Source organism: Oryctolagus cuniculus, chromosome 19, assembly GCF_964237555.1.
Source record: "Oryctolagus cuniculus chromosome 19, mOryCun1.1, whole genome shotgun sequence".
Classification (NCBI taxonomy): Eukaryota; Metazoa; Chordata; class Mammalia; order Lagomorpha; family Leporidae; genus Oryctolagus; species Oryctolagus cuniculus.
Window position 1 is genome coordinate 55,065,928 of NC_091450.1, and position 24,021 is coordinate 55,089,948.

The 24,021-nt window shown below is 43.3% G+C and overlaps 1 long non-coding RNA gene across 4 annotated transcripts in view; it reads left to right on the top strand.

Annotated features, from left to right (window-relative positions):
* LOC103346531 (uncharacterized) overlaps nt 1-13,810 on the top strand; it is a 328,438-nt gene extending 314,628 nt beyond the window's left edge. Inside the window, exons 3-6 of one of the 4 annotated variants that reach the window (XR_011384398.1) lie at nt 10,718-10,793; nt 12,108-12,152; nt 12,323-12,419; nt 13,675-13,810. This is a non-coding gene — a long non-coding RNA (uncharacterized lncRNA). Of the gene's footprint in view, nt 1-4,827; nt 5,850-10,717; nt 10,901-11,983; nt 12,153-12,322; nt 12,420-13,674 lie in introns of those variants that run through there. The other 3 variants (XR_011384399.1, XR_011384400.1, XR_011384403.1) reach the window with 3 other exon arrangements.
* Nucleotides 13,811-24,021: the final 10,211 nt, after the last annotated feature.

A 24,021-nucleotide genomic window follows, 5' to 3' on the forward strand; every position in this document is an offset into this window, starting at 1 on the left:
CAGGTGATGTGCATTTTGGTTGCTTGCCTATCTTTGCTCTTGTAATTAGCTGTAGTAAATATGAGGGCAGAGATCACTGTTTGTATGTTGATTTCATTTCCCTTTTGTATATTCCCAGGGCTGGAGTGGCTGGCTCATATGGTGCATCTATCTTCAGATTTCTGAGGTATCTCCATACTGTCTTCCACAGTGGCTATAGCAGTTTACATTCCTACCAGCAGTGGATTAGGGTGTCTTTCCCCCACTTCCTGAAGGCCATTGTAGTATTGATTTGCATTTCCCTGATGGCTAGTGATCCTGAGCATTTTTGTATGTGTTTGTTGGCCATTTAGATTTCCTTTCTTGAAATATGCCTGTTGAAGTCCCTTGCTTATTTCTTGGTGGGTGGTTTGTTTTGCTGTTGTTGAGTTTCTTGAAAGTTTCTGGTACTTAATCCATTATCAGTTGCATACTTTGAAGATAATTCTGCCCATTCTGTTATTTGCTTTTTCATTTTGCTGAGTGTTTCTTTTGTAGTGCAGAAGCATCTCAATTTTTTTGTTTTCTTCTATTCTTTTGTTTAATCTTTTGTGATTCTCAGATATTGGACCTCCTTGGTTAAATTTATTCCAAGGTCCTTTATTTTCTTGGTAGCTACTTGAACAGGTTTGGTCATAGAGGTTCTTTCTCAGCCATGACATTGTTGGTGTATACAAAGGCTGTTGATTTTCTATCCTGCCACATTACCAAACTCTACTGTGAGGTTCGAGAGTCTCTTAGTGGAATCTTTTGGATCTCCTATATATATAGAATCATGTCATCTGCACATAGGGGTAGTTGAACTTTCTCCATCCCCATTTGTATCTAACATTGAGAAATGAGAGAAAAAGTACCAACAGGATAACATGCACGTAGAAAATGTCAACAGTGACCTCAGATGCTACCTTTATATTCTATCTTGCTTCGTGGAACACAGGATTTGTCCTATTTCAAACATGATCCATACTTTAAATGCAAGGCTAGTTATGGAGATTGGAGATTGGGAAGCAGACCTGTGTTCCGTGGAGAACCGTGTAGATCGTGGGTGTTTCAAGTCCTTGTGCGAATGGGTATGTAAGTGTCTGAATAAATAAATTCCAAAGATTTCCTCATGTATATTTCAGAAATCATACCACACAGAATGTTTGTAAGGAAGAAGAGAATGAATGGGTACCAAAACCTTTTCTAAGACCCAGTTAAACTCTTTTTCAAATTCTTTGTTAGTAGGGCATGTAGTGCATATAGTATCAAATTCCAGATAAACTCTACTAGTTGGCCTTGATGTAGTATTTTATTTAGAGCTATGTTTTCCTTTTTTAAAAGAATTTTGCTTTTTTTAAGGTATTTTTTACTTGAAATTAGGAGTTAGAGAGAGAGAGAGAGAGAGAGAGAGAGAGAGAGAGATAGTTGTCTTCCATGTGCTGGTCCACTCCCTAATTGGCTACAATGGATAGAGTTGAGGGGATCCAGAGCCAGGAGCCAGGGGCCAGGAGAATCGCTGGGGTCTCCTGCATGGGTACAGAGGCACAAGGACTTCCACTGCATTCCCAGACCACAGCAGAGAGCTGCATTGGAACTGGAGCAGCTGGGACTCAAACCAGCGCCCATATAGGATGCCGGCACTGTGGTCAGTGGCTTCACCTGACCCCGCAGTGCCTGCCTCTCCTAGAGGCCCTTCCCTGTGGGATCCAGCTGTCTGCTAAGCAGCTTGGGAAAGCAGAGGGAGAAGGCCCAAGGACTTAGGACCCTGAACCCAGAATGGAGCACCAGATAAAATGTCCCTGGCTTCTGCTTTGGTCTGTCCCAGTGCCAGCCTTTGTAGTCATCTGTGGAGTGAACCCCTATATGGATGATCACTAAGAGAGAGAAATATTGTTTGCGATGGCCCCTGCACTGCTTCTCTCCCCACATGGCTTTGATGGCCAGGGCTGGGCCAGGCAGAATCCAGGAGGCAGGAGCTCGATTCAGGACTCCCACAAGGCCTGGAGGTAGGGTCCAGACTACCTGGGTCATCAGCCACAGCCCCCCTGGGTCACAGTCTGGAGCAGAGGGACTGGAAGTGGCCCTGCTGCGTCAGACCCTGGATGCAGCAGCATGCCAATGTGTCCCCTGGTGCCATGGCAGCCGCCCATGGGGATTGCGCCTGCGCCCAGCACTGTTCCTTGGAAGTGCGTGCACATGCGTGGCCCCTTTTGACCCGATGTGCTCAGGTGGGAGTCCGCAGTGCGTTGGCTCAACCCGAGAGCCTTTTGAAGCAATGAAGAGCCGTCCTCGACCCTGCTGGCGGAGCATGAGGGAGACCCAGCAGCCCCAGGGTCAGGCCTGGATCTGGAGAGGCCAGACCCGAGGCGGCCACATCAGTTACCTTGGGCTTCTGGAAATTACTAGGCTCAGTTCTCTTCTTTGGCTCCTTCCAGAAGAGAATGCCTCTTACTTAGTTCCTGTTCCAGAAGAACAGAAATGCTCTTTCTGTGTTGAGTTTGGTGTGTTGGCCTTTCTGTCATGGTGTGGGCGGGGGCTGGGGTGTGCATGCAAGGGGGTTATGGGGATAGTAGGAAGAGGAAGAGTGTCAAGGGAGAGGTGGGAACAGAGAGGAATGGGAGAGAATGAAAAGGTGGCATGAATGGGGGGAGGTGTGAAATGAAGCTAAGAAAGGCGTGTTGCAGAAAGGAAAGGGAGGGGGAGTGTGACAGGAGTCCTAGAGGGTGTGGTGGGTGGTTGGGAGAGGAAGAACTTTTCCCACGGTCCTGGTACTGTTTTGGGGGTTTCCTGTGCCTGGCCAGATGTAGCCTTGGCCACGTCCATAAGAAGAGGCCTTTACTCACGGCCTCTGCTGTGGGTTGTGCAGCAGTGTAAGGTATATGTGCAGGGGCACAGGGGCACGGGGCACTTGAATTAACTGGTACATAATCCAGTGAATTTTCACAGACTACACACACGGAGGAGAAAGCAGAAGCTTAGAGAAACACCAAGAATCCCTCTGTGTTCTGTTCCAGCCTGTCCAAGGTTGTGACACCTCATAGTAAGTACTAGATATTTTTTACTTTTTAAAGATTGGTTTGCAAGGCAGAGTTATAGATGAGGCAGTGCAGGAGAGATCTTCAATGTATGGGTCCCTACCCCAGGTGGCTACAGTGTCCCGGGGGTGGGCCAGGACAGACCAGAATCCAGGTACTTTATCCAGTATTCCAGTGTGGGTTTGGATGCCTAAGCCCTTGGGCTGCTTCCTCTGCTTTCCTTAGGGGTATGAGCAGAAAGCTGGATTACAAGAGGGAACAGCCTAGGTATTTGGGGCAGCGGGTTGGCTGAGCCATGGCATAGTGGATGAAGCCGCCGCCTACAGTACCAACATCCCATATGGGAGTTGGTTCGAGTCTCAGGAGTTCCACTTCCGTCCCAGCTCTGCTGTGGCTTGGCCAAGTAGTAGAAGAGGGCCCAAGTCCTTGGGCCACAGCACCTGTGTGGGAGTCCTGGAGGAAGCTCCTGGCTCTTGGCTTGAAATCTGCTTAGCTCCGGCTGTTGCGTCCATCTCCTATTTTTATCCTTGTATCTCAAGAGCAGTATCTTTTGTGTGTTTCACAATATATACTAAGCTTAATAAAATGAAAAGGTTTGAAGATTTTCCTGCAGCGGCCTTTGCTGCAGCCTCTCCAGTGGGCAGAGCACCAAACATGGCTCTGTATTTCCAAGTTTCAACTTGGCAAGAAACAAGTTGTGAGCTTTAGGACTGAAGAAGCGAATTGTGCAGTGAACACTCTTTACTTTGTACTGTGAAGTTTATGGGTCAGTTTCTCTGGGATTGTGCTAATAAAGTAACTCCCATGAAAGCTGAGGGTGTTGATCCTAAAGGCTGAAGTTAGGGGATTACTCAGACTTTGAATTTCAGCTTTTTATTGTGTATCAAGTGATCCAGTGCTTGTCATTGAAGAAGAATGCATGAATCTCTTTGACATTGAGGTTGGCTCTACCTCATAGCAGTGACTCTTAACCATTTAGTGCACTTAAAAGTCAACTGGGGGGCTTGTTAAAGCGCTGACTCTGGGCCCCACTCCAGAGTCTGTGAAAGGGACAGGAATAAGCATAGCCACTGGGCTCCACACCATACAGGTACAGCTATGGCTTTAAAGCTGTTTCACTGACCTCATATGTGAGATTGTTAAATTAACAACAGGAGTCACTGTGTTCTAACTCCCTATGCAGGATCTCTGTCCTCAATGAGTTGCATTATGAGAGTTAACTGTAAAACTAGTTCTCTTTTTTTTATTTTTATTTTTTTCACAGGCAGAGTGGACAGTGAGAGAGACAGAGAGAAAGGTCTTCCTTTGCCGTTGGTTCACCCTCCAATGGCCACTGCAACCAGCGTGCTGCGGCCGGCGCACCGTGCTGATCCGAAGGCAGGATCCAGGTACTTATCCTGGTCTCCCATGGGGTGCAGGGCCCAAGGACTTGGGCCATCCTCCACTGCACTCCCTGACCACAGCAGACAGCTGGCCTGGAAAAGGGGCAACCTGGACAGAATCCGGTGCCCCGACCGGGACTAGAACCTGGTGTGCCAGTGCCGCAAGGCGGAGGATTAGCCTAGTGAGCCACGGCGCCGGCCGAAAAACTAGTTCTCAAACTGTGTGTGTGTGTATGTGTGTGTGAGCACGTGTGTGTGCAACTTGCTGAAATCTTTACTTAATATATAATTTGTCTTCTGTGTATAATGTTAATTGAAAATGAATTTTAATGGAGAATGGGACTGGGAAGGGGAGAGGGAGGAAGAAGCGGTGTGGGAGTGTAGGTGGGAGGATGGGTATGGTGGGAAGATTCACTGTATTCCTAAGGTTTTATTTATAAAATTTATATTAAAAGTAAATAAATAGAAAGGACGAAAAAAAAAGCTGATTTTCAGCAGTGGGTCTCTTGACATTTGGGTAATTCATAGCCGTGGGGAGTAGTTTTATGCATTAAAGACTTTAGCATCCTCTCTGGTGTTTATACACTAAGTTTTGGTTGTACCTCACCCCCAAGTTGTGACAGGTAAATTCTCCAGCCTCTGCTTGGTGGGACCCATTCCTGTAGATTCTGGCTGGCTGGTAGACAAGTATCATGCACTGAGTTTTGAGTTGGTAAATGGTAAGGTCAGTTTTAGAGTTTGTTGAGTTGAATTGGTTGGTGAGGTACAATGAATGTCCAGTTATTTTGATATGGGAATGATTAGGGCTAGATATAGGATTTGGGAGCCATCATCATCTCTAGTTTAACTCTAAAAATGGCTAAAATATCCAAGAAAATGATAAACAGAGAGAGAAACCGTGGCTGTAACACAGAACCCGGGAGGAGTGCTAATGGAGTGGGAGGTGAGTGAAGGAAGAGGCTTCCATAAGAAGTCATCAGGGATGTAAGAGAAGGGCAAGAAACAGAGATGTTTTGGAAAGTGATGGAAGCAAGTATGGCCAGGATAAGGAAGGTGACACTCAGCAGGATAAATGCTTCAGAACTATAAATCCCAAAAAGACTGATTGGACCTAGCTGCTGAGAGATCATCTTGACTGTAGAGACCTGTACTGTATAAGATGTGGCCACTGAGCACTAGAGGTGTGGCTGGACCATGCTGCAATTTGCTATAAGCATAAAGTTCACACTTCCAAAGAGTTTCCCTCATGACTCATTTGAGTCTCCTCCAGTGATTGAGACTACAGCCTGGAGGTGAGAGTGAGGGGCAGTCTCAGCATCCTAACCACTGCCATGTCTTCCATGTTGGAGAAGTTCTCCTACATCCTCGAGGACAAGGTTAGCTGCTACGGGCAGACCGAGAAGCCAGAGGCCCCACTGCATACTCTTTGCCAGTAAGAGAGAGCTCTTTGCTTATCTCCTAAAGTGAGATTGCAGTTTAGTGGTCGCTTGTTTAGATGTTTGTTGATGAAAATATGCACTGAAAATAGATAATGTGATGTGTGTGCATTTGGGATTTCTGTTGTATTTAATTTCACTCTGCTTTCCTCTCCCTTTATCTCAAATCCTTTTGCTTTTAAGATAATTAATTTTATGCTTTATTCCTAACGTGTATTCAAGAAACTTACAAATGGTATAGAGAGTCTCTCTCTCTCTCTCTCTCTCTCTCTCTCCCTCTCTCCCTCTCTCCCTCCCTCCCTCCCTCCCTCCCTCCCTCTCTTTCTCTCTCTCTCTTTCTGTATCTCAGGGATATCTAGGTTCCTTATAATGTACAGATCACATTCTTCAATATAGAAGAAATCTGATTTATTTATCCAATCCACGTAATGATTGCAGTTTCGTTTTGTGAGATTTTCCCCCTTAGATGTGTTGATCTGCAGTGATAATGATCCAGCTTGACTATGCACATGTGATTCCTTCTAAGAAGTGGGGGACAGCCGGCGCCGTGGCTCAATAGGCTAATCCTCCACCTTGCGGCGCCGGCACACCGGGTTCTAGTCCCGGTCGGGGCGCCGGATTCTGTCCCGGTTGCCCCTCTTCCAGGCCAGCTCTCTGCTATGGCCAGGGAGTGCAGTGGAGGATGGCCCAGGTGCTTGGGCCCTGCACCCCATGGGAGACCAGGAAAAGCACCTGGCTCCTGGCTCCTGCCAGGATCAGCGCGGTGCGCCGGCTGCAGCGGCGGCCATTGGAGGGTGAACCAACGGCAAAGGAAGACCTTTCTCTCTCTGTCTCTCTCTCTCACTGTCCACTCTGCCTGTCAAAAAAAAAAAAAAAAAAAAAAAGAAGTGGGGGTTTGGGGTCGTAAGTCATGCAAGTTTTAAAATTTAAATATCTATGACCCAGTTTTGGTGCAGAATAACTGCCAATTTGCATTCACACCCACAGGTTGTTAAATCCCCCAGTTTCCCAAGTCCTCAGCCACTTGCGACTGTTGGGGAAAAACTGCCCATACTGGTGCTTCTGGCCCATACTGGTGCTTCTGGTCTCAGACTTAGTATTTCCTGCCTCCTTATACACTAAGTATTTTTATGGGCCATGGGCCGTCTTGGCAACCATCACACTTAGAGCTGAATTGTATTCCATCAAATGGACAGCTCCTAATTTATTTGACTGCTACCAACTTGGTGGATGTAGAGTCAATTTGATGTTTCTGAGAAGTCTCATTGTTCTTGTGGCCCATCACTGGCTCAGCTGTTGAGATTTAGAGTTATCACTGCAGACTCATTTGGCATATTTTTGTCTGATGCTCACTGATTCAATCCATACTTCATTCCTCGGATAACGAGCATTGTAGCACTGTGATTGAGGGACTGGGCTCTGGAGTTAGCCTGTCTGGTTTCAAATATGGTGTCTTCTGCTTTCTCTGTGCCTTGAATGATCAATTTACCTTTCTGTGCCTGAGGTGTTCATTGTGAAATTATAACAGCCCCCACTCTCTCAGTGATCATTCCCCAACTTTGGCACACATCATTATTTTGGGGAGAGCTTGTTACATCAGAGACTGGGCTCCGCATGTTGGCATGTCTCAAGTAGCAACAGTACAAGCATTTGTGATTCTAGCATTTTCCTGGGTGATGCTGACCTTGCTTCCTGGGGATTTTGTTTTGAGAAGCTATTGTGAGTATTAATTGAGGTGACACATGAACAATGCTGCTTAGCACCATGCTTGTGTTGCCCTCGGTAATTAGGTAATAACTTTTGAGCAATCCATGAAGTTTCTGGCCATCGTTAATGACAGTCAGCAGATCATGTGAGTTTATGGCAGGAGAGTACAGGGTCGCTCTAAAATATCAACCTCTAGCATAGAGGTCAAGTTCCTCTCTGTCCTGGGGCTTGAGCGGTGTGTGTGTGTGTGTGTGTGTGGTAGGCAGTATACTTCTTTACAATTAACACAGACCTGAGAAAGGAACTATTCAATTGGGAAGTCATGGTCCTGTGACAACTTCCCTTCCTCTCTTCTTCACCTCAATAATCCTGTTTCTGCATCACCCTTTTTAGCATTTTAAGTAATTGTCCAAATGCCAGGAAAAACCTCAGGTAAATCCATGTGAGACACGCGATCCTCTTAGAGAGTGTGATTGCTGCCAGCGCAGAGACAAGAGCTGGGCTAATGAATTCGTTCTTCCTTTTATGAGGGGTGCCCTGCAGGTGGAATACTCAGAAATGTGAAATCTTGATGGAAATGTAACTCAATTGTAGGGCAGTTGAAATATATACAGGAGAAGAAATTTGGGTGGGAGAATTGGCAAATATTCTGTTCCCTTTCCAGTGGCCACCCTGGATTCCATTCTTGAAAATCCTGACGTTGTAAAATTCTGTTGTGCCATTTCCAGAAGGTAAGCCTTTAAATGCAGCAAGTTTGTAACGGCGATTTCAGTCCCCAGAGAAACACACATCAAGGGCAATTTAAGTTGTCATCCACTTCCTGGAGTTTAGCCAGGCATCTCTGCACCATGGAGGATCCAGGGTACTCACACAGGGTGTAAGGTTGGGAAAGGGCACTGGAATCTTTGTTAAACCCCTCAACCCCAACAAGCCCAATGTTCCCACACTCACCCCAGGAGGGTGTGGGCCACGTGCCGTTGGCCATAGCTAGAGCAAGCCCAAAGAAGCCCATCAAGAACAAAGCTTGTAGATGTCTCTGGGTTTCCACCCTCCACCATCCCTCCTTGCATGCGCAGTCCTGATGCATGTCCCTGGCATGTTCAGATGAGTTAGGGAATAACTTCAGTCCTTGGAGACCATACACTGACATGAAGATGGGGGAAGCATGTCTAGGGACACAGTCAAGTAACAAGAATTCTTCTGCTCAATATTGAGCAAAAAAAAAAAAAAAACAAACCAGGAGTGCAGAATCTGATAAAATGCCCACCCCAGCACTCACCGTGGAGAAGGAAGACTGACATGCCACATTGGTTTCAACATTTTAAAGGCAGTAAAACATTAATGATAATGTAGAAGTCCTGCTCAGACCCCAGTCCCAGCTTCCTCCCCTGGTCCCTGGAGGGAACACACTGGGAGGCATTTGCTGTTCATGCAGATTAATGGACATGTTTTGTACTTAAAGTTTCAGCATGTGCAGATCTCTAACAAGTTTGTGGAGATTGTGCAGGATCTTGAAGCATTTTTAAATATTTTGTTTATTTGAGAGAGAGGGAGATATAAAACCCACTGCACCATAGTGTGCACAATAGCAGGAAGCTGGATTGAGAAGATGGAACTGGGAGCTGAACCCAGACACTTTGGTGTGGGACATGTGCTTCCCAACTGGCATCTTAACTGCCAAAACAAATGCCTGCTCCTGCAAGCTATTTTAATTCCATTTCTCATGAACCTTTTGAAGTACCCTCATGTGCAGCCACATACCCAATACATAGTATTTTTTTTTTAATTTGAAAGGCAGAGTTACTGAGAGGGAGGCAGGGATATACACACTTCTCCCATGCTCTGATTGGGTCATCTCATAGAATATGGCATACTTGTACTTGTGTACTGGCCAGGTGTCTAGCAGAGGGCACTTATGCACCTTGAGCCCCAGCGCTCTGTTACAGAGTAAGGTGCTGCAGGTTGCTCCACAGCTTCCTGAAGGAGGGTGGTCTCGGCCTCTCAACCATACTTTCCCCAGCACTTTGTATTCTCATTTGCGGGCTTCTCCTGATGTTTAATTTCATCTGATTTTTTAAATATCAACTGGAGACTCTTTCTCCTTAAGGGTTTGGGGATGGATAGAGTAAAATAGAGTACAACATGTCGCTCCCCCTCTTCATGGAGGAACGACGCTAAACCCTGCCTAGGCTTCATATCTGAGTCACGGCACCATTATGTCGCTCCCCCTCTTCGTGGAGGAATGACACAGGACCCTGCGCTGTTCTTTTGTGTGCTCGGCCCTCCGCGGGTTTGCTGCTAGTTCTTCCCGGGTTGGCTACTGTCCCTTCCACCTCCGTGGAAGGGCGGTTCCCCCTGCCACTTTTCCCCACTTCCGCGGGGGAGCGGCACACTGCCGGCCGGCTCTGTTGGGAGCTGCACAGGTGTTCCTTCAGATAGATGTTCCCCTTAGATATTCCTGATGCATGTTGTCTCTCTCCTCCTTTATAGTCCTCTTCCACCAATCCCAACTCTGCTACCCACACGCCGAGTACGCTGCTCTCCTCCAATCAGGAGCAGGTCCTACAGTTTATTGGTTGAACTGGAGGCAGCTGTGTAGAAGCTGTTTTCTCCTCTCCCAGCGCCATATTGTGGGAGAGCAGATGCACAGAATAAGTCTTAATTCCAGTAACTTAGTCTAGTCCGAGTTACTCCCAGTTGCTCCCCACACAACAGACAGAGAACTTGGCAAATTTGTGTCTTGGTCACCATTGTGTTTTGGTATCTCATGTGGTTCCTGGCAATTTCCAAATGTTAAAAAAAACATATACTATATGTACATAAATATAATGTTATTTCTTTTTATTTATTAGAGAGGTGCCTAATGAAAAATGCTCTGTCAAATTTTAAAATGAATCGCAGTATAATTTCAAAGAACAAAGTGAAACAAATGAAAGACCTGTGGCCCCACTACCCTGAGCTCGCCTCACTTTGCTGCCTACTTTTGACAGCTCCAGATCAGGAGCTGCCTGAAGCCATGCTCCCTGTGCCATCCTACACAATCTGGGTCTTTGTTTTCTTATTGGTTGGCACCAGAAAGTATTCCCATCAGAACTGAAGTTTGCCATTGAATACCAATTTTAGAAAAGTGTTGCTCAGTCCTACTATTTCCCTTTAGCTTCTTGGTGTCCAGCATTGCAGCATTCTTCCTCGGATGCTGTGTAGAGCCCCGGCGCTGGACTTGGAACAAGGAGGTGAGCTCCATGATGAGCAACACCTGCAGGAAGGCTGGGCCGCTGGTGTCTGAGGAGTGGTAGTGGATTCACTGGGCCTCTGACTCAGGTTCATCCATCCTCGCCTGGTGAGTCTTTTTGAACTCTTTGTGCATATCGTGTGATGGCCCCGAACATGGGTCAGGGACACTCAGGCCTTCAGGAGCCAGATGGAAGGAAGAATAAATTGTGTATTACATTGTATGCTACAAATTAAATAGTGTATTTTATATTATAAATTATTTTTGTTACATATCATAAATTGTATGTTGTTATAAGTATACTTTAAAATGTATATGTGCTCAGAGGTATCACATATAGTTCCAGAAGGAATGAGCCTACCTGGCTGAATGCTGATGCCAGGATGGGTGAACCACCAGGTGGGCGATGAAGACGCCCAGCCACTGTGTTAATTTCCAGGTTTTCTTGCTATTCTTTTCTGGATTTAGAGTTGTACTTAGTGGATAGGAACTGAGAAATGGATCTGGTCATCCAGAAAGGAAGTTTCTGCTCACAGGCTTTGACTCCTGTTTTTCCTGATTTGCTAAGATGGTTTATCTCAGTGTGCCTTGAAGGTTCTCCAGCACAGCAGTGATAGCATTGACTGGGAAACCCAAGTAGACAGTTGTATGTGTGTCATCGCCCACTGAACTCTGATTCTCCTCTGTGATACCCAGTGTTTCCCTAATTTTGTGAAAATTCCTGAGGAATGTATTCTGTTATATTATCTTTATGAATGCAATTATATGAGGAAACACATAATGTAAAAATGTATGTATCCCAGTCATATTATTAGATTAATTGGGACTGTGGGGCTCAACAGAGGCAACTAGATCAGAGAATGGCTCTAGAATTTTAAGAAGTAAGCATCAATTGCTGAGGATATTTGTTGCACTTAGGAAACTAAGGTCCTGGATACCTCAGTACAGGTTATTTTTACTTCCAGATTAGATGTTGAAATGCTGGAATTATTTTAACTATGACATTCTTAGAGCGTTTTTAGTTCTGAGTGGGCAGGGACTGTTGTTTCTGCACAGTATGCAGAAAGGTGGCCATATAATTGGTTCTAAAACTTGGGTTGACAAAATGCAGTCCCTCTTTGTCCCTCTGTTTCACAACACAAAAACTTTCAAAATATTTAGGTATTGTGCTTTGTGCTTTGGTTCTTACAGAATGTGGTGAATTAAGTCTCTGTTCCTACTGGTCAGCAGTAACTAGTGTTGACCTTGAAGAGTCATTCCTCCGGCTTCATTTCGCTTGGGATTGCTATTGTGGTGACTCCTCCCCATCCTCCAGGTCTCAGCTCAAGGGCTGGCTCTGAGGAGGCCACCTGTGACCCGAGTAAGTTTACTCTGCACACCTTTGTCCATCAAATTCCTACTGGCTTTATAGGAGTTGATGATCAGTGTGTGTGGTTGCTATGTTTTGTAACATTTATTTGTTTAAAATGAGGAGTGGGGGTGAAAAAGAGATACTTTCAGATCCTCCATCTGCTGATTCACTCCCCAAAGGCCAGCAACAGCTGCGGATGGGCCAGGCTGAAGCCAGAAGCCTGGAGCTAGGAACCTTGGTCCTCAAGTACTGGAGCCATCATATATCATCTCTCAGGTATATTAGCACAAACCCTGGATCAGAAGTGGAGTGGCCAGGACTCAACTAGGCACTCCACTATGGGATATGCATATCCCAAGCAGCTGCTGAACCTGCTGAGCCAAAATACTCATTGCTATGTGTGTATTTGAAAAACTGCCTTAATTGTATTTTATTTGAAAGGCATCCACAGACGCGCATGCACACACACACACACACACAGAGAGAGAGAGAGAGAGAGAGAATACTCTCTGTATATTCACTGCCAAAATGTCCACAACAGCAGGAGCAGGACCAGGCCCAGCAGGCCAGAACTCAGAGTTTCCCATGTGATGGCAGGAACCCAAGCACTGCTGCCTCCCAGGGTGCACATAAGCAAGCTGCTGGAATCCACAAGGGAGCTGGGACTGCAACCAAAGAACCCCCCATTAGGTTGGGAGCATCCCCAGACAAATCTTACTTCTGGGCCAAATGACCCCCCCCATATCAATGTTGAATACCCAACAAAAGGATGAATGAATGAATGAATGAATGGCAAAGGGTTAGGAAGACAGGCACATGGAATTTGCTGTTTCCCAGGGCTTTGCAGCATGAGTGAGAAGGGCTTTTTGCCTCTCCTTATATCCTGCTTGGGAGCTCACCAGGGAAACTCAACTCTGAGTGCTTCTGCAGCCTTGCTTTTGCTTTGCAGAGTCTTGTAGAACAAAGCCTTCATGGCCCTTGCTTTACTTGTTTCTTTACCAAAGTGGATTTTGTAAGACTTGTATTTCAGCTTTGCAAAACAGTGTTGCCAGGACTGTTCACCTGGAGAGGCCAAGCATCCTCTTTCAAGAAACTGACATGTTTTGTCTACTATTGCTCCAGAAAGGATAGGGCTGGGTCCCAGGTGGGATCTATGCAGACATCCTGGGGAAGCTCAGGAGGGTTCCAGTCATTGGACATGGGGGCCAGGCCTGTCAAGGAGCCGGCCTCCCACAGGTGGTGAGCTAAGGGTGGAAGTCCCAGTGGCCCCCAGGTGAGGAGGGAGGGACCAAGAGACTACAGCTCCTGGCTGTCCGGCCTGTAAGTGCCCACAGTCCTTGGTTGGCCACTTTTTTGGAGACAAACCCACACGGGAGCGTGTCTGTGAGAGAGCTGCAGCTTGGCTTGGGTGTGTGTGTGTGTGTGTGTGTGTGTGTGTGTGTGTGCTCCCATGGGAACCTTTGCATGTGTGCGGCCAGGCTGGGACACGGCTCCTCTACCCCATTCCTGATTCTTTGAAACTTTCTTCAAGCTCCAGGCACATCGCTGTGGCTGCTGGAGAGGAGGTGTCCACTGGCCTGAGCTGGGCGTGAGGTTCCCCCGTAGCACTTGACCCCCAGGCCCCATGGCAACTGCAGAGACTCCCACTCCTGGGGTACACAGTGTGGGTGAACATGAGCGGTGAGTGCGTGCTGGGCACGGGGAGGGTCCTGGAGCACCTGGGCAGGTGTGGCTCTGTCAGGCCCAAGCCTCACCTTTCAGGGTTGCCCGGTTTTCTGCTTGGGCACTAACACCACTGGGCCATCTGGAGTTGGGACTCTGAGGGCAGGAATGTGGCAACTCTTGCCAGTTCCTGCAGTTCCTTCTCTGAGCAAAAAGTAGCAGAGATACAGGCTGAGTGCCCCATGTGTCGGTGCAGCACGCGGGCAGGTGCAATAGGCACCTGGGCTATGCTGGCTGGCACAGGTGCTTCTCTGCCGCACTTGATCTTGTGGCAGTTATGATGATTAGGAAAGTGGGTTCTTTACAGACCCCAGGGAGGTGACATTTCTCATGATGGCATGCCCCTGCGGGAACAGTTGGAACCATGCACAGGAGAAAATAGTGACTGCTAACTAACCAGCCAGGGGGTCACGGCTGTGCTGGGTGAGTGAGGAGTCCTGGGCCAACCCACACAGCACCTGGAGGCAGAAGTGCTTTGTTCATCACCATGTTACTTCACTGCTTTCTCTCACTGAGTTACAGCCACTGTTATCTCTGATTTGTCATTTGTCTTTGTGAACCCTCCCACCTCTCCATGATATGGTCGTCTTGGAATTCATTTTGGAAATGAAGGGCAGGTCTACCTCTCTGGGTTCCCCCTTGGTGAATGTCACAGGTAGTCACTTTTTCACAGTGGGGCTTTTGCTCCGTACACGTTATTCTCATTTTCACATGCAGAAGTTGGGGCTCAGAGAGGCTGAGTGACTTGCCCCTGGTGACACAGCATGATGCTGCCTGTGTTGCATAATCAGGGAGTGAGTCCTTGTGAGCAGATAAGTGAGACTGGTGGGGCAGAATGAGTCCCAAGGCACCAGCAGGAGTGTCCTCATGAGACCTCTCTAAATCTGACCTTATGCAGCTTCCTCCTCTGCCTCATCCATGCTGGCCTCTCAGTTCCGTGACGGTGCCAAGTTCTCTTCCACCTCGGGGCACTTACATTGCTTTTCTTTCTTGATTGTTTCTGTCCTTGAACTTGTGGCATGAAACTGAGGAACACACCACATTTCCCGGTGGTTGAGAGTTTGGTAGCTGGGGGAGATGTTCGTGGAAGGATGAGTTTCCAAGCCTCATGTTCCTCTTCTGTTAAAATGGAATCCTCTCTGAAGATTATCTATTTTATCATCTTAAAAAGGTAAGTTTTGGTTTGCTGATCTAGTATATTTTTTATTTAATTTATTTATGTTCTGATCCATTTTATTTCTCATCTCATGCTTGTTTGGGGTTTTGTTTTTTCTTGTTTATCTAAATTTTTGAGATGTATCACTTGATTTTGAATTTTAGGCATTTCTCATTTTAAATATGACTACTGTATGCTATAAACTTCCCTCTTAATGTTTTTGCTGTAATCAACAGTGTTTCACATGTTTTGTTTTAGTTTTCATTTATTTCAAGATAGGTTTTATTTGCTTTTTAATTTCTTCAGTGATCACTCATCATTCAGTAGCATCTAGTTAAATTTCCAAATATTTATGAGTGTTCAATTTTTATTCTTATAGTTTATTTCTAGTTACCTGATAGGATTTCAGTCTTTTCAGATTTGCTGAGGATTGATTCGTGGACCCATATATAATATATCCAAAAAAAAGTTGAGTGTGCTGAATGTAGCTTTTAGGTTAAATGTCCTATAAATTTCTGTCAAGTCATTGACTTGATGTAAGATTTTAGCTTTGACACATGTCATTATTTATATTGTATTTGGATGATCTGTCCATTGATGAGAGTGCATTGTTCAACTTACTCCCTATTGTTGTATAGGAATGTCTCTCCCTTTCGGTCTAATGCTATTTTCTGTGTATATCTTGGTGGTCTTGTGTTGGTTGCTTATATATTAATGATTGTTATATCTTCTGCTGAATAAAATTTAATCAATGCAATGTCCTTTTTGTCTCTTTTTATAATTTTTGATTTCAAGTTTTTTATTTGTTATCAAGATAGCCAATTCTCCTCGTTTTTATTTTCTGTTTGTGTGGAATATCTTTTCCTAGCCCTCCACTTTCAGTCTATGTGTGTTCTTGTGAAGTGAATTTCTTATAGATATTATATAGTGGGGCCTTTTGTATTTAGTTCAAACTTTTATTCTTGAGATTTTTTCCACTTTTTTAAAAATTTAAGTTATATAAATTTCGTGCATTTCATAAATGCAAATTTAAAGAGATAGTATTTTTTCCCAGCCGCACTCTAACCCTTCTTCCTCCTCTATCTCTATTCCCTTTCTTATTTGTTTAGTAAGATTTATTTTTAGTTAACTTTAAATGCATAAGATTAAGCATATACTTATTAGAGCTCAGCAAATGGTATGAAATAAATAAAACTGCTTCTCAACAGTTGAGACAAAGGCTGTTCAAACCATAGCATTTCAATGTCATTTTTATTTTTATAGATTACCATTTTTTACTGTTATTATAAATATTTTGCTCAAAACATTTTATCTAAGGTACACAAACTTCATAAATTTCTTTTTTAAAAATTTTTTTATTTGAAAGGTAGAGCTATAGACAGTGAGAGAGAGAGAGAGAGAGAGAGAGAGAGAAACAGAGAGAAAGGTCTTCCTTCCATTGGTTCACTCCCCAAATGGCCGCACTGACAGGTGCTGCGCTGATCCGAAGCCAGGAGCCAGGTGGTCCTTCCTGGTCTCCCATGTGCGTGCTGGAGCCCAAGCACTTGGGCCATCCTCCATTGCCTTCTCGGGCCACAGCATAGAGCTGAACTGGAAGAGGTGCAACCAGGATTAGAACCTGGCGCTCCTATTGGATGCTGGTGTCCCAGGCAGAGGATTAACCAAGTGAGCCACGGTGCTGGCCCCACACTTCATAAATTTCATTAATATAAATTTATGAACATAGTGATTATTTTCTACCCTATCAGTACTCCCACCTTTCTTCCTCCTCCCTCTCCTATTCGCATTCTCATTTTTTGTGAAGATCTATTTTCTTTTCTTTTTAAATATTTATGTATTTGTCTATATGAAAGGGTTACGCAGAGAGAGAAGGAGAGGTAGAGAGTCTTTCCTCCGCTGGTTCACTCTCCAGTTTGCTGCAACTGCTGGAGCTGTGCCAATCTGGAGCCAGGACCAGGAGCTTGTTCTGGGTCTCTCAACAGGTGCAGGCACCCAAGGACTCAGGCCATCTTCTACAACTTTCCCAGGCCATAGCAGAGAGCTGGATTAGAAGAGGAACAGCCAGGACTTGAACCGGCCCCAGTATGGGATGATGGCACTGCAGGTGGCAGCTTTACCTGCTATGCCATGGCACCGGCCCATCAGATCTATTTTCAATTAACTTTATGCACATATGATTACCTCTATAGTAAGTAAAGAGTTCAAGGCATAGTATGAAAAAAGAAAACCTGTTCCTCAGCAGTTGAGATAATGGCTGTTCAAAGTAATCACATTGGAAATTGGCAGTTTAACTTCTGTGGATTACATTATAGATACACTATTAATTATTAACAGAAATTTGCGGAGAACATATTGTATTTGTCCTTTTGAGACTGGCTTATTTTGCTAAGTATAATGTTTTCCTGTTATAACCACGTTGCTTCAAATGACAGGATTTCTTTTTCTTCTTTAGGACTGTGTAGTATTCTGTGGTGTACATATTGCAAAATTTCATTATCTTTTTTCAGTTAAAGCACATCTGGGTTGATTCCACATCTTAGCCATTGTGAATTCACCTGTAGTAAACATGGGGGTACATATCAGTCTTTCATAGGCTGATTTCATTACCCTTGGGTAAATTCCCCATAATGAGATGGCTGGGTCATATTGTAAATCTATATTCAGGTTTCTGAAGAATGTCCATACCATCTTCCACAGTGGCTGTATCCGTTTACATTCCCACCAACAGTGGATTAGGGTACCTTTTTCTACACATCCTCACCAGCAATTAGTTGTTTGTTGATATCTATATGAAAACCATTCTAATGGAGGTGAGGTGAGAACTTACCGTGGTTTTGGGTGGCGTTTCCCTGAGGTTAGTGATCCTGAGCATTTTTGCATGTGTCTGTTGGATTTCCTCTTTGGAAAAATGTCTGTTTCTCTCCTTCACTTATTTCTTAACTAGATTGTTTTGTTGTTGAGTTTCTTGAGCTCTTTATATATCTAGTATTAATCCTTTATTAATTGCATAGTTTGCAAACAATTTCTTCCATTCTGTTGGTTGGCTGTTCACTTTGTTGAGTGTTTTTTACAGTGCAGAATCTTCTCAATTTTATGTAATCCTATTTGTAAATGCTGTCTTTGATTGCCAGTGCTCTGGTGTTTTTTCCAAGAAGTTTTTGCCTATGATAGTGTCTTGCCGGTTTTCCTGAATGTCCTGTAAGAAATTGATGGTATTGGGTTGTCGATTTAAATCTTTAATCCATGTTGAGTGGATTTGTGTGTAAGCTGTAAGGTAGAGGTCTTGCTTCATACTTCTGCATGTGGAGATCCAGTTTACCCAGCACTATTTGTTAAAGAGACTTTCCTTGCTCTGGGCATTGATTTTAGCTCCTTTGTCAAAGACAGGGTGGTTGTAGAAGCATGGGTTGATATTTGGAGTTTCTGTTCTGCTCCATTGGTCTATCCATCTGTTTGTGCCAGTACCAGGCTGTACAACTCTCCTATAATATGCCTTGAAATCAGATATTGTGATGCCTCTGGCTTTGTTTTTGTTGTTCATATTGCTTTAGCATTTTGGGGTCTCCTGTGTTTCCAAATAAATTTAAGCATCTCTTTTCTAGATCTGTATTCTGATTGATATCACATTGAACCTATTAATTGCTTTTGGTAGTGTGGGCATTTTGATGATAATGATTCTTCCAGTCTACCAACATGGACGATTTGTCCATTTTTGTTTCTTTATTTCTTCCTTTATTGTTTTGTAATCCTCATGTTAGATTTAGTTGCTGTCCTTGGTTAAATTTATTCCAAGGTATTTAATTTTTCTGTAGCTGTTGTGAATGGGATTGAGCTTAGAAGTTCTTTCTCAGCCTTGGCATTGTCTGGGTATACAGAGGCTATTAATTTCCGGTTTTTTAAATATTTTGTTACTTTACCAAACTCTCTTATGAGTTCCAGTAGTTTCTTATTGGAGTCTTTTGGATGCACTAAATACAGAATCATGTCATCTGCTAGTAGAGATAATTTGACTTCCTCCTTCCTAATTTTATCCTTTGAATTTATTTTTCTTTTCTGTTGGCTCTGGTAAAACTCGCAGGACTGTATTGATTAGCAATGATGAAAGTGTGCATCCTTGTCTGGTTCTGCATCTTAGTGGGAGTGCATCTAACTTTTCCATACAGTAGGATGCTTGTCCGGGTTTGTCATAAATTGCCTTGATTGTGGTGAGGAATGTTCCGTCTGTACCCAGTTTGCTTAGAATTTTCATCATGAAACGGTGTTGTATTTTGTTAAATGGTTTCTCTGCACTGAGTGAGATAATCATATAGTTTTTATTCTGCAGTTTGTTAATGTGGTGTATCACATTGTTTGATTTGTGAAAGTGAACCATCCCTGCATTCGAGGGATAAATCCTTCTTGGTCTGGGTGAAGGATCTTTCTGATCTATTGTTGTTTTTGATTAGGTAGCATTTGCTGAGGATTTTTGTGTGTATATTCAACAGTGAAATTGTTCTGTAATTCTCTTTCTCTGTTGTATGTTTTTCTGATTTAGGAATTGAATCATGCTGGATTCATAGAAGGAGTTTTGGAGGATTCCCACCAATGAATTTGTTTTGAATAGCTTGAGAAGAATTGTGGAGTTAGTTCTCCTTTAAATGTCTGATAGAATTGAGCAGTGAAGTCATCCAGTCCTTGGCTTTTATTTATTGGGAAGGTCTTACTGATTCACTTTCCTTCTTGGTTAATGGTCTGTTTAGGTTTTCTGTTTCATCATGGCTCAATTTAGGTAAGTTGCATGTATCCAGGAATTTATCCATTTCTTCTAGGTCTTCCAATTTGTTGGCATACAGTTTCTTGTCATCATTTCTGATGATTCCTTTTATTTCTATGGTATATGTTGTTTTGCTACCTTTTTCATCTCTAATTTTATTGAATTGGGTATTCTCCCTTTTTGTTTAGTTGGCCTGATGGTATATTATTTTTTTCCAAAAAAGCAGCTTTTTTTACTGATCTTTTGTATTGTGTTTTGTATTTCAATTTTGTTAATATCTTCACTAATTTTAATTATTTCTGTTGTCCTACTAATTTTTGGTTCATTTCCTGTATTTTTCTAGATCCTTGAGAGCTGTTGATAGCTCACTTATTTGGTGCCTTTCCAATACCTTGATCTAGGCACCAATTGGTATAAACTTTCCTCCTAACACTTCTTTTACTTTATCCCATAAACTTTGATATTTTCTATTGTCATTTCATTCGTTTTACAGAAATTTTTTGATTTATCTTTTGATTTCTTTTATGATCCACTATTCACTCAGAGCATTTTGTTCAGTCTCCACATGTTAATATGTGTTCTGGAGATTCCTGAGTTTTTGATTTCCAGTTTCACCCCATTGTGGTCAGAGAAGATGCATGGTATGATTTTGATTTTTCTGAATTTCCTGAGACATGCTTTATGGCCTATTCTGTGCCCTATTCTAGAGAAAGCTCCATGCCCTGGTAAGAAGAATGTGTATTCTGCAACTGTAGAATGAAAATTTCTGTAGATATCTATTAGGCGCATCTGGTCTATATGTCAATGAACTCTGTTGTTTCTTTGCTAATTTTCCATCTGGTTGGTCTGTCCATTGCTGAACATGGGGTATTGAACGTTCCCATTTGTATTATGTTGGAGTGCATTACTCCCTTTAGGTCCATTACCATTTATTTTAGGTAGTCAGATGCCCTGTAATTATTGGGTGCATATATCTTGACTATAGTCACATCTGTTGAATTAATCCCTCAGTTGTTATACAGCGTCCTTCTTTGTCTCTTTTAACAGTTTGTGTGTTAAAGTCTATTTTTTCTGATATTAGGTTGGTTACACCAGCTTTTTATTTTTTTGGTTTCTGTTAGTGTGGAATAATTTTTTCCATCATTTCACTTTCAGTCTGTGCAAATCCTTGTAGGTGACATTTGTTTGTTGTAGGCACAAATAGATGGGTCTTGTTTTCAACCCATTAAGCTAGTCTGTGTGTTAACTGGAGAGTTGAGACCATTTATATTCCAGGTGACTGTTGATAGTGACTTGACCCTACCATTTTCCCATAAATATTCCTGTTTTTCCTGTGGATTTCCTTTGTTGTTTTATTGGGGAATTGCCTTCACCTTCTTTCATAGTGCTGACCATGTTTGTATATTTGTATGTGTAGTGCTTCCTTAAGTAAGCACTTCCTTTTGTAAGGCTGGATGAATGATGTCAAATTCTTTCAATTTCTTTGTTGTGGAAGGTTTTCATTTCCACTTCATTGATAAATGAGTGCTTTGTGGGGTACAGTATTCTGGGTTGACCTTTTTTTTTTTCTCTTAAGACTTGGGATATATTGTGCCATTCTCTACTAGCCTGTGGGGTTTCTGATGAGAAGTCAGCTGTGAGTCTAATTGGAGATCCTCTGAGAGTTATCTGGCATTTCTCTTATGCACATTTTAGAATCTTTGTTTCACAGTGGAGATTTTGACTACAATGTGCTGTAGTGAGGATCTTTTCTGCTCATGTCTATTAGGAGACCTGTGTGCTTCCTGTACTTGGATGTCCCTTTCATTCTCCAAATTAAGGAAGTTTAGTGTAATTACTTCACTAAAAAGGCCTTCTCATCCATTCTGTCTTTCTCAGAAACGCCTAAGACCTGTATGTTTGGTCATTTGATATTTTCCCATAAATCTCCAAGACTGTTTTTAAGTTTTCTGATTTCTTCTTCTTCATTTTTTTTTGGTTTGACTGTAAAATTTCCAGAAAATTGTCTTCTAAGTTAGATACTCTTTCTTCTGACTCACTGAGTTTGTTTCTAAGATATTCCACCACGTACTTTATTTGAGCTATTGAGTTCTTGATTTCTAACATTTAATTTCATTTCTATTTAAAATTTCAATTTCATGGGAAAATTTTTCATTCATGTCATCTTTGGATTTCTTTAATTCGTGGATTTACTTCTGATGATTTCTAAGTAACCTACAATCAGTTTTTCGAATTCCCTAACCAGCATTGCATCAATCTCTTCATGTTCGCATTCTAATAAGGAATTGTTTTTGTTTCCTAAATTCCTCTTTTTTCTTTTGTTTGATGATATAGTTTCTGGTGCTTGGTCTTCTATGCCGATATCTTCTTATGCTTCATCAATTCTATTGTTAACGGTCTCCACTGCATTTTTGTTTGTTCTGTTGCATTTTTCATTTCATTGAGATTTCTCTTTAAGATCTCAATTTCATGGGACAAATTTTCTTTCATGTCCAATATGGATTTCAGTAGTTCATGCATTTGCTTCTGATTACTTCTATGTATTTTACGATCAATTTTTTGAATTCCATTTCTTCAATTCTTCTATCTCATCATCTTCACAATCTAGTATTGAAGTTTCATTGTTTTTTTAAGATTTATTTATTATTTATTTGAAAGCACTACACAGAGAGAGAAGAAGAGGCAGAGAAAGAGAGAGAGAGATAGAGAGAAGTCTTCCATCAGCTTGCCACTACCCAGTTGGCCACAATGGCCGTTGTATACCAATCTGCAGCCAGGAGCCAGGAGCTTATGGAGATCTCCCATGTGGGTGCTGAGGTCCAAGGACTTTGACCGTATTACACTGCTTTTCCAGGCCAGAGCAGAGCGCTGGATTGGAAATCGTTCAGCCAGAACTTGAAGTAGTACCCATATGGTATGTTGGCACGGCACATGGCAGCTTTACCAACTGTGCCACAGTTCTGGCTCCAAAGTGTCTTGTTCTTTTGGGAGCATCATATTGTCTTTCTATTCTTGTTTCTTGAATTGGTGTATTTATTGTTTGGCATTTGTGGAGATAATTGTTGGTTTTCTCTCTCTCTCTCTCTCTCTCTCTCTTTTTTTTTTTTTTATTTTGCTGTGGCAACTTTTATCTTTGGACTATGACTGTGTAGATAAGTGGAAGGTTTTCTTAGTGAATATCTAGAGGCTTGTAGTGGGGGTGGCCAGAGAGCTGTGTTCAGTTCTCCAGGGATAAGGGAATGCCCCAGGTGACACACCCAGGTTTGTTGTGGCAAATCTCTCTCTCTCTCCCTCTCTCTCTCTCTCTCTCTCATCAAAAGGGAATTTATTCTGTGCAGCTGAGCTCCTCTCCTCAATGGAGACCCAGGCTAGAGTGCTAGCCCAAGTTTGTATTATATTTATCCGCTCTGTCCCAAGGTCCACACAAAGGATCTGTGCATTCCTCAGTGTAAGTTCAGTTTCCCTAGCAGTATCTCTCACCAGGTAACCAGGAAACCCTGAGCATATGGAGTCTCCCACTGTAACTGCTCAAAGTCCTAGCCACACTGTGAGTCTTCCCACACACCCTCAGTTTTTTCCCGTGTCCAAATACAGACACTTCACACAGTCACAAGCTATCGGCCCCCTGTTAGTTCTCCCCACCAGAATCAGGAGTCTCCACTTGGCTGGTTGCTGGGCAGAGATACGAGCTGGTGCACCTGTGATGTATCTCTGAAATGGCACCCTTCTACTGGCATGTTACAGGACGCTGTTGTAAACTGATTTGGGAGAGAGAAACGTGTCCACCCCATTCTTTTTCTTTTTATCATCTAGTTTGGCTAGTACAGTGTCTCCCATGGGGCTCCAAGCCTGGTTCGCTCTAGACTCTTTCTGCAGCTTTTTTGCCTCTTCTTGGTCTGCTGTGGTCTTGTCTCACTTCACTTTCCAGTGCTGGTCCATAGGCTGTTGGCTGGGTAGGCTAGAGTCCTGAGCGATGTGCATCCATGCCTGCCACGTAGGTCCACCCTGTCTCTCTAATTTCGGTAGAGTTTCCTCTGCCATTGACTCACTAATTCTATCCTTAGATTACACTCTCTCCACATTTTTAAACTATCATCTCCTGGGCTAGAAGCGAAGAGTTAAGCTCACTCCCTACTCTGCCATATTTGGACCTCCTACGAGTTCTAATAATCTCTGAGTAGAGTCTTTTGGATCCTTTATATACGGTTTTTACTTCAGGTTTTCATCATGAAAGGGTGTTGTATTCT